The sequence below is a fragment of the Palaemon carinicauda genome, chromosome 41 (assembly GCF_036898095.1).
Source record: "Palaemon carinicauda isolate YSFRI2023 chromosome 41, ASM3689809v2, whole genome shotgun sequence".
Lineage (NCBI taxonomy): Eukaryota > Metazoa > Arthropoda > Malacostraca > Decapoda > Palaemonidae > Palaemon > Palaemon carinicauda.
In genome coordinates this window covers 5,145,949-5,157,951 of record NC_090765.1, presented here as the reverse complement: position 1 = coordinate 5,157,951, position 12,003 = coordinate 5,145,949, and the positions used below count along the sequence as shown (strand labels likewise).

Below are 12,003 nucleotides of genomic sequence, written 5' to 3'. Positions count from 1 at the left end.
CAGGGTAAGAAGCACTGCCATAGCTTCTAGAAAGTTTATGTGAAAAGTCCCAAATAGCTTGGACCAGGTCCCTTGCACTTTTTTCCGATGGGAGTGACCCCCCCACCCTACCTTTGAGGCGTCTGTGTGGATTGTCACTGACGGGGGGGGGGGGTGGCTGAAGAGGTACCGACCTCTTTAGACGACTGGCTTGAGACCACGGTCTGAGAAGAGAACGTAGCCGAAGTGGGACTGGTCTCTTCAAGTCCCTTCGCTCTTTCGATGCAAAGGTTCTCCAAACTCCCGCTGCATCTTTTAGCTGTGCTCTTAGCACTGGGTCTGTTACTGATGCGAATTGAAGAGAGCCCAAAACCCTCTCCTGTTCGCGTCTTGATATCCTCTCGGAACCTAGAAGTCTCCTGACAGACCCCGCTATTTCCTTCCTTTTCGACATCGGAATGGAAAAACGGTGTGACACTAGATCCCAGTGAATTCCCAACCACTGGAACCTCTGAGCTGGAGAAAGACGAGACTTCTTTCTGTTGATCATGAAACCTAGATATTCCAGGAACTGAATCACCTGTAGGGAAGCCTGCAAGCATTCCGCTCTGGATGCTGCCCACACCAACCAATCGTCCAGGTAGGCTACTACCTGGAACCCTTTTAGGCGTAACTGTTTGAGCGCTGCGCTCGCAAGCTTCGTAAAGATCCTTGGGGCTATGAATAGCCCGAAGGGCATCGCTCTGAAAGCATAAAGTTTTTGTTGTAGCTTGAATCCTAGGTAGGGGGAGAGACGGCGACTTATTGGAACGTGCCAATATGCGTCTGACAAATCGATGGAGACGGTATATGCCCTCTTGGGCAGTAAGGCCCTTATGTGTTGTAACGTTAATATCTTGAACTTGTGGTTCACTATGAACTTGTTGAGTGGTGACAAGTCCAGAATGACTCTGAGTTTCCCCGAGTCTTTCTTGGGAACACAAAACAGCCTCCCTTGAAACTTGATGGACTTTACCCTCCGGATCACCTTTTTCTCCAACAGTTCTTGAATGTACTCCTCCAAAACGGGGGTGGAGTGTTGGAAAAATTGAGGGCACAGGGGCGGAGTACTGTACCAGCTCCAACCCAGTCCATTTTTGAGCAGGCTGTGGGCCCAGGGATCGAAGGTCCAGCGATCCCGGAAATACTGTAGTCTCCCACCTACCGGCGACACTTCACTTTGACTGCCCTGCAGTCTTGCCTCCCTGGCCGCGACCACCTCTGAATCCTCTTCCCCTAGAGGGGCGTCTCGCCGAACCTCTGGCTGCACCTCTGGGCTTTGCTCGAAATGTGGTCGATTGCCCTTCGAACACTGGATTGAATGCCGGGGATGCTGATGACACGGCTTGGGGTACCCATTGGAAGGTGGTCGGGGTCTGGGCTACCAGTTGTGGTACCGGAGGCAAAGCTGGCTGCTGCTGCTGCTGTCGTTGTGGTCTGAAAGGCTTGGCTGGACGGGAAGAAAACCTCGATTTCTTCGCCTTTCCTTTCGGCTGAGGGCCCTCATCAGGGGAAGACTTCCTCTTAAGGAACAGGCCCCACTTAAGGAGAAGATTACGGTTCTCAGTGGCTGCCTTGTCCACCACCTCCTTGACCACTTCATTGGGAAAGAGATCTTTACCCCAGATGCTAGATGAAATGAGTCTCTTGGGTTCATGCCTCACTGTGGCCGAGGCGAAAACAAACTCTCTACAGGCCCTCCTCGCTTTGACAAAGCAATAGAGGTCCTTAGTCATCTTGGCCATTACCATGAACATCTCAGGCATCTTGGGGTCGCTAGCCATTGTCTCCATGTTAGTCTGGAGAGACATCGAGGCTGCCAGATGCTCCTTTGTGTCCAATTCCCTCCGTAGGAGGAATTCCGACAACTTAGGAAGGTTTTCGCCGAACTGCTGACCTGCAATGTCGGCGTCCAACTTCCCAACCGAGAAGGTGAGGTGTACCTCCTTCCAGTCCTTATTATCCAACGGCAAGGTCAACGACAGTGGTTTGCATTCCTCCAGAGATGGACACGGTTTGCCAGCTTCAACCGCCTTCAAAACGGCCGCGAACACTTTCTGCATAAAGGGGAAGGCCCTAGCCGGGGAGGATACAAAGGAGGGGTGCTTCTTACTCAAAGCAGCAACTTTAGAGTTTGAGAACCCCCTCTCCTTCAATGCAGATGTTAAGGCAGCTTGAGCCTTGGAGTGATCCAGGATGATCACCTCCTTCGGTTCCGTCTCCTCCTTCGAGGCCGGCTCCTTCTTCAGACGGACATAACAGTCCGGGTAGGCCCCTCTACTGGGCCAAAATTCCACCTCCTCAAGGGGGAACTGAGCCCAGTTTCTCCGACATGACGATCTTCCCGACCGTCATCGGCATGTGCTCGGCATATCTCCACGGGTTGGCATCCGAGCACAGAGGAAGGTCCTTCACGTTGAGCTTCTTTGGAGGTCCACGTGATGCTGTGATCTTCTGCATCTGGAGCTCCAATGTAGCGGCCTTCTGATTATTCTCCCTCTGCATCTGTTGAATCATACCAACGATGGAAGAGAGAGCCTGTCCCAGCTCTGCTGGAAGAGCGGACGAAGTAGAGGGGATAGGTTCAGGGGCCTGAACCGGAACGTCTGAAGGTACGGGAACCTCTTCCTCCACGGCAATATGATCTTGATCCTCCTCCTCACCCTCTGCGAGGAGGTCCTGTTCCGCACGGTCGGACAAGTCAGACATCTTGTCATCCAGCTGGATGTCCTGCATGGCATCCGCAACATCCTCCTCCACTGGGATCTGGACGAGAGGGATCTCCGGCCGAGGCTGGGGAACAACAGCGTCAGTGGAAGCTTTGGGAAAAAGGTATGCCCTCATCTTCTCATTAGGAAGATAAGGTCCAGTGGTGTTCTTCTGGAAACCCCTTACCCATAAACGGAGCTTCTCCCTCGCTGCATCCCTTGACTCCGCCGACCTAGGGGATTCAAAAGCCTCTGATATCAGGTTAGTACATACTGCACATACCTGCGGATCCCAGTAGCGATGATCATCATTGGAGGCTGCGCAAGCCGCGTGCCTCCTACACGAGACATGTCCGCAAAAGTTCTTGCTGCGGACATTGCAGAAGACACTATCACATTTCGGATGCTCCTCCTGAAAGAAGAAAATTTCCATGAATATCAAGTGAATTTCAATTCACATGTAAATATGAGCATTCACAAAGAATAAGGGAAAGACACCTACTTGTGAAACCCACACAATCACCTGTGGAAGCCCACCAGCCAAAAATCACGTAGTTAGTCTTTACTAGAATAACCAGAGATCATATTTCCCGAGGGAAATTAGGTGTAGCTCACACCTAAGGTAAAATTTTACCATTCTGGCCAGAGATGTAAAGAATTTTCTTTTTATCCTTGTAAGGCGACACCAAGTGATTGCACAAAGTAACACAAGTAAGTTAGAAAAACAGTGTTGTAACCTACTATATCATGGTCTCCCTTGGTAGAATACACCACCCAAGAAAGAACTGATACAGTACATGAGGGTGGTGTGCCGGCCGGCTCTTGCCGGTCAGTAACCCCCCCCCCCTTTTTCCAAAGGTAGATCTCAAGTACACAACTTCAGACCACCCCTATTGGGGAGAACTCCAGTTCCCATGCCTGAACCGGCCGGCAGTGGTTGCAGGTCCGCAGCCACCCGGGTAGCACCGTGTTGCCGGCCATCACTCTCAGTGGCCGGCTAAACGGGCAGTGTAGCAGGCCGGCCGGCAGCGGTAAGCAAACCCTGCCGGCTGGCCTCCACACCAGGTAGCGCTCGGCTGCCGGCCGCCACTCATAGTGGCCGGCAGATGAGCAAGAGACCGGCCGGCAAAGGTATATAACCACCGCCGACCGACAGCAAGAGAACTGGAGAACACCCCCCCACCGGCGGCCGGCCTCTAGGCCGGCAGACGGCAAGGACAACACATAAGAAGACAACAGAATGAGTGCTGGGCTAAGAGGCTATTAGCCTCTACGCCCGGCACCCGAAAGAGTGCCGAGAGGAAGGGGAGACACTAAGTCAGGCTTCCTAACCACTGCTTACTGAATCTACAGACGGCAGCGGTGGAGGGACCAAGAAAGGACCGGGCAGCACTCAAAAGAAAGGGTCTCTGCCGGCTGACAGGGGACCACGTCAGTTCCCCATCCTAACCTAGGCTAGGTACGGATGCGGACGACTGACACAATGGAAACGGAAAAATAGAAGGGAAGGACAGAGGGTCCTGTCCAACCTTGCCTTGGTTAAGGGTCATTCCCAACTAAGAAAGCTCATCTCAGCCAGAGAAATCCCGGGAGGGAGGCCGGCACTACTGGCTGCCTCCCTAAAACCAAGGCAAGGAAGGAATTGCTATTCCGGAAAGGGAACATATCCCGAATCTGGAACGGCAAAGAGGACAAGTCTGAGGGGTCACCGAGCGAAGGGATCAACTACAGGAACCCAACAAGGTGACCAAGGAGGATAAACCCCCTATGCCCGTGTCAGTCAGCAAGGGAGACTCTGCCCCACGCTAGACCAACACGGACTCAGACTAATACACTGCTGTACTGTCCCCCTCTGAACCAATTCAGTTGGAGCAGGAAGGTACAGTACTACTCCAGCATAGTTATATTTGAAATTTAATTCAAACAAACCACTAGAGTTAAGCCTAAGGCTTAAACAGAGGGAAAGGGTTTGCTCCTTCTCCGAAGAGAAGGGAGCAAACGGGGAAACAGATAATATTATAATGACCTAAGACAACCTAGCCTAGGCACTAAGAGAATCGATTACCTAAATCACCGAAACTCACTCCAATACTATCTTGGAAAGTACTCGAAAAAAGCTTATATGTATAACGTTGCCTAACGCTTTAAGCAATATAAAATCACACTTGGAAGACTAATTATCATGCAGGAAGTACAAGGGCCAACAACTAGGCTACGAAGACTAGTGTTGGTCAGCCTAGGCAAAACTTTCGCCAGGCACACTACTATCGCATCATAACAGAATTCCTAATTAAGCTAAGCAGCTAATTATTAAAGCGCAAGGGGCTGGGAACGTCGCTCTTGCTAACAAATAAAACCTATTCTAGCGAGCGACAGCGTCCATGACGCCTCCAGCAGGCAACAGCTCTTGTATCAAAGATAGCTCTTTTAATCCTTGTAAGGCGACACCAAGTGATTGCACAAAGTAACACAAGTAAGTTAGAAAAACAGTGTTGTAACCTACTATATCATGGTCTCCCTTGGTAGAATATATATATATATATATATATATATATATATATATATATATATATATATATATATATATATATATATATATATATATATATATATATATATATATATATATATATATATATATATATATATATATATATATATATATATATATATATATATATATATATATATATATATATATATATATATATATATATATATATATATATATATATATATATATATATATATATATATATATATATATATATATATATATATATATATATATATATATATATATATATATATATATATATATATATATATATATATATATATATATATATATATATATATATATATATATATATATATATATATATATATATATATATATATATATATATATATATATATATATATATATATATATATATATATATATATATATATATATATATATATATATATATATATATATATATATATATATATGCCCCCTGTGGCCGCGGGGGCATATAAAAATTAGAATAGCGCCAACGTTATCCCTGCGTGTCGTAAGAGGCGACTAAAAGGGACGGGACGAGGGGGCTGGGAACCCCCTCTCCTGTAAAAAAATTCCTACGAGACATCGACAAGGAGATGGAGCTGGGGGGAGAGTGACTGCTCCCCGCACTCTAGTTTTGGGGTGTTTAAATGTGCGTGGATGTAGTACGATAGAGAGTAAAAGATGTGAGATTGGAAGTATGTTTAGAAGTAGAAGGATGGATGTATTGGCCTTGAGTGAGACAAAGATGAAAGGAAAGGGTGAAGTGATGTTTGGTGATATGTCTGGTAGAGTGTCTGGGATTGAAAGGGGAAGAGCGAGAGAGGGTGTGGCGTTATTGCTGAGTGAATGGATGACAGGTAAAGTAGTGGAATGGAAGGAGATATCATCTAGGTTAATGTGGGTAAGGGTTAGGTTGGGTAGGGAATGTTGGGCGTTTGTCAGTGCGTATGGGCCAGGTAGTGAGAAAAGTGAAGAAGATCGGAATGAGTTCTGGAATGATTTAACTAGGTGTGTAGAAGGACTGGGTAGAAGGAATTATGTAGTTGTTATGGGTGACTTAAATGCTAGAGTGGGCGCTGGAGAGGTAGAAGGTGTCATTGGTAAGTATGGCGTACCAGGTGAAAATGAGAGTGGTGAGAGACTGGTAGACATGTGTGTTGAACAAGAGATGGTAATAGGTGCTAGCTTCTTTAAAAAGAAAGATAAGAATAAGTATACATGGGTAAGAGTGGCAAATGGAAGAGTAGTAGAAAGGGCATTAATGGATTATGTGTTGGTAACTAGAAGAATGTTTGGAAGATTGAAAGACGTGCACGTGTTTAGGGGTATGGCTAACGGTATGTCTGATCATTTTTTGGTGGAAGGAAAATTAGTTGTAGCAAAAGAGTGGGGGAATAGAGTAGGTGGATGTAAAAGGGAGGTAGTGAGGATTGAAGAGCTAATAAAACCGGGGGTAAGAAGTAAATATCAGGAAAGGTTGAAAATGGCATATGATGAGGTGGGAGTAAGAGAAACTGGTAATTTAGAGGAGGAATGGAAGTTAGTAAAAGAAAATTTTGTTGGGATTGCAAGTGATGTATGTGGCAAGAAGGTTGTTGGAGGCAGCATGAGGAAGGGCAGTGAATGGTGGAATGAAGGAGTGAAGGTGAAAGTGGAAGAGAAGAAGAGGGCTTTTGAAGAATGGCTGCAGAGTAATAGTATAGAGAAGTATGAAAAATATAGAGAGAAAAAGGTGGAAGTAAAGCGCGAGGTACGTGAGGCAAAGAGGGCAGCTGACCTGAGGTGGGGTCAGGGATTGGGTCAGTCATATGAAGAGAATAAGAAGAAGTTTTGGAAAGAAGTGAAGAGAGTAAGGAAGGCTGGCGCAAGAATTGAAGAGACAGTGAAAGATGGAAATGGAAGGTTGTTAAAAGGAGAGGAGGCAAGGAAAAGGTGGGCGGAATATTTTGAAAGTTTGCTGAATGTTGAGGATAATAGGGAGGCAAATATAACTGCTGTTCCAGGTGTTGAGGTGCCAGTGATGGGAGATGAGAATGAGAGAGAGATAACAATAGAGGAAGTGAGGAGAGCACTAGATGAAACGAGAGTAGGAAAAGCATCTGGTATGGACGGTGTGAAAGCTGAGATGTTGAAGGAAGGGGGTGTGACTGTACTTGAATGGTTGGTGAGATTGTTTAATATGTGTTTTGTGTTGTCAATGGTACCAGTAGATTGGGTTTGTGCATGTATTGTACCACTATATAAGGGTAAGGGAGATGTGCATGAGTGTTGTAATTCAAGAGGTATTAGTTTGTTGAGTGTAGTTGGAAAAGTGTATGGTAGAGTACTGATTAATAGGATTAAGGATAAAACAGAGAATGCAATCTTGGAAGTACAGGGTGGTTTTAGAAGAGGTAGGGGTTGTATGAATCAGATTTTTACAGTTAGGCAGATATGCGAGAAATATTTAGCAAAAGGTAAGGAGGTGTATGTTGCGTTTATGGATCTGGAGAAAGCATATGATAGAGTTGATAGGGAAGCAATGTGGGATGTGATGAGGTTATATGGAGTTGGTGGAAGGTTGTTGCAAGCAGTGAAAAGTTTATACAAAGGTAGTAAAGCATGTGTTAGAATAGGAAATGAAGTGAGTGATTGGTTTCCGGTGAGAGTGGGGCTGAGACAGGGATGTGTGATGTCGCCGTGGTTGTTTAACTTGTATGTTGATGGAGTGGTGAGAGAGGTGAATGCTCGAGTGCTTGGACGAGGATTAAAACTGGTAGGCGAGAATGACCATGAATGGGAGGTAAATCAGTTGCTGTTTGCGGATGATACTGTACTGGTAGCAGACACAGAAGAGAAGCTTGACCGACTAGTGACAGAATTTGGAAGGGTGTGTGAGAGAAGGAAGTTGAGAGTTAATGTGGGTAAGAGTAAGGTTATGAGATGTACGAGAAGGGAAGGTGGTGCAAGGTTGAATGTCATGTTGAATGGAGAGTTACTTGAGGAGGTGGATCAGTTTAAGTACTTGGGGTCTGTTGTTGCAGCAAATGGTGGAGTGGAAGCAGATGTACGTCAGAGAGTGAATGAAGGTTGCAAAGTTTTGGGGGCAGTTAAGGGAGTAGTAAAAAATAGAGGGTTGGGCATGAATGTAAAGAGAGTTCTATATGAGAAAGTGATTGTACCAACTGTGATGTATGGATCGGAGTCGTGGGGAATGAAAGTGATGGAGAGACAGAAATTGAATGTGTTTGAGATGAAGTGTCTGAGAAGTATGGCTGGTGTATCTCGAGTAGATAGGGTTAGGAACGAAGTGGTGAGAGAGAGAACGGGTGTAAGAAATGAGTTAGCGGCTAGAGTGGATATGAATGTGTTGAGGTGGTTTGGCCATGTTGAGAGGATGGAAAATGGTTGTCTGCTAAAGAAGGTGATGAATGCAAGAGTTGAGGGGAGAAGTACAAGAGGAAGGCCGAGGTTTGGGTGGATGGATGGTGTGAAGAAAGCTCTGGGTGATAGGAGGATAGATGTGAGAGAGGCAAGAGAGCGTGCTAGAAATAGGAATGAATGGCGAGCGATTGTGACGCAGTTCCAGTAGGCCCTGCTGCTTCCTCCGGGGCCTTAGATGACCGCGGAGGTAGCAGCAGTAGGGGAGTCAGCATTATGAAGCTTCATCTGTGGTGGAAATGTGGGAGGTTGGGCTGTGGCACCCTAGCAGTACCAGCTGAACTCGGTTGAGTCCCTGATTAGGCTGAAGGAACATAGAGAGTAGAGGTCCCCTTTTTGTTTTGTTTCATTGTTGGTGTCGGCTACCCCCCAAAATTGGGGGAAGTGCCTTGGTATATAGATAGATAGATATATATATATATATATATATATATATATATATATATATATATATATATATATATATATATATATATATATATATATATATATATATATATATATATAAATATATATATATATATATATATATATATATATATATATATATATATATATATATATATATATATATATATATATATATATATATATATATATATATATATATATATATATATATATATATATATATATATATATATATATATATATATATATATATATAATATATATATATATATATATATATATATATATATATATATATATATATAATATATATATATATATATATATATATATATATATATATAATATATATATATATATATATATATATATATATATATATATATATATATATATATATATATATATATATATATATATATATATATATATATATATATATATATATATATATATATATATATATATATATATATATATATATATATTATATATATATATTATAATATATATATATATATATATATATATATATATAATATATATATATATATATATATATATTATATATATATATATATATATATATATATATATATATATATATATATATATATATATATATATATATATATATATATATATATATATATATATATATATATATATTATATATATATATATATATATATATATATATATATATATATATATATATATATATATATATATATATATATTATATATATTATATATATATTATATATATATATATATATATATATATATATATATATATATATATATATATATATATATATATATATATATATATATATATATATATATATATATATATATATATATATATATATATATATATATATATATATATATATATATATATATATATATATATATATATATATATATATATATATATATATATATATATATATATATATATCTATATATTATATATATATATATATATATATATATATATATATATATATATATATATATATATATATATATATATATATATATATATATATATATATATATATATATATATATATATATATATATATTATATATATATATATATATATATATATATATATATATATATATATATATATATATATATATATATATATATATATATATATATATATATATATATATATATATATATATATATATAATATATATATATATATATATATATATATATATATATATATATATATATATATATATATATATATATATATATATATATATATATATATATATATATTATATATATATATATATATATATATATATATATATATATATATATATATATATATATATATATATATATATATATATATATATATATATATATATATATATATATATATATATATATATATATATATATATATATATATATATATATATATAAGTGTGCTACTTTTATAAGCACACATTGAGTATGTGTTGTTTAAGATGTGTAAAGCTGGATAACGAAGTACATCTTATTAGCTTTAAAAAGTATTTATTGTCTAAAAACAACAGAGTTAAACATCTCCATCATAGGGAGGGAGCTGGTTTGGTCGGATGACCAATTCTGGTGAAGTATAGATATGAACTGATTAAATTATCGATATCACAGATGTCGTATGCTTAGTTGATGTAGCAATTTTAACACAATCTCGGAAGACACCTGCATCCGGTGACGTCACAAACTTTCACACACTGATGCATTGGTGTTGACGTTTAAGAAAAATGTTACATTGCTGAGGCTGCATTGTGCATCCTGTTTATGATTTTAGTGACTACAGCAAATCCCACGACTAGCATCTTCATCCAAAATGACATATTACGTCATGTGTTTTAAACATGTAATAACAATTATTTCACTTATTACATAAGTTCGGCCAGCTATCTCAATTTTTTTCAAAAAAAATTTAACAACAAGCCAAAACGTGTTTACTAGGCGTGACTGGATATATGTATTATTCTTTGTTTAACTTTAGCCATAAGCAAACGAGGACGAATGTCTAAATAGGCACATCAAAAAATAATAACAATAATGCATATGAAAAGATATTACCAAAGCAAAGAAAAAAAAATGCATGATAAATAAAGATCATATATATGGTACATTGCTAGCAAATGATTATATGGTACCAAAAAAAACTACTGACATACATATGATTCGGTAACTTGTTAAAGAATAATTGTTACCTTAGTCAGAAACATAGTTTTAAATATTAAACTTAGCCGGTGAATATATAATAACTGACGTCTCCGACGGCCCGACAGATTCCAAAAACTCGGCGAGCGATCGCCATGAAGGTTGCGGGTGTGCCCACCAGCGCCGACTATCGGTCAGATACCGCATATACATGTAAACAGCCTCAGTTCTTCTCTGTCGGTTCCATCGACAGGTTGATTCCACTCGCTTTATGACCTCGAGTTTTCTACCGAATTGGTGAAGTACTTGGTTTTTGTTTTAAAGCTTTCGCCATGTTGGATTATTCAATACTATCTTCAAAAGAAATGCTTTTGAAAGGAGAGGAAAAGTGTTTTGCCCTTGCTTTTTTATCTCTGGTTTTTCCATAGAGTAAAGATGGCCGACCCTTCCCTCAGAGTACGTAAGTGTGTTTAAGGCTTTTAGTAATTATTTTATCACGTTATAAATTATTGTTGATAATTATAGATTTTCCTCTATATATTTTATATCTCACCTCCTTTATTAGGCCTCTTCGATTAGCTTTCCATTTATACTAAACATCAAGATAAATTTTATGTTTTGTTTATATGCGGCCTTTACCTATTCCTCCCCTAGTCCGAGATGTAGGCGGTCCTAACTTGGAAACCAAAGTTAAACAACGT

At 39.2% G+C, this 12,003-nt stretch overlaps 1 protein-coding gene across 5 annotated transcripts in view; it reads left to right on the top strand.

Annotated features, from left to right (window-relative positions):
- Positions 1–12,003, top strand: part of LOC137632337 (pseudouridine-5'-phosphate glycosidase-like) — a 350,199-nt gene that overhangs the window by 34,208 nt on the left and 303,988 nt on the right. The window lies entirely within an intron of this gene.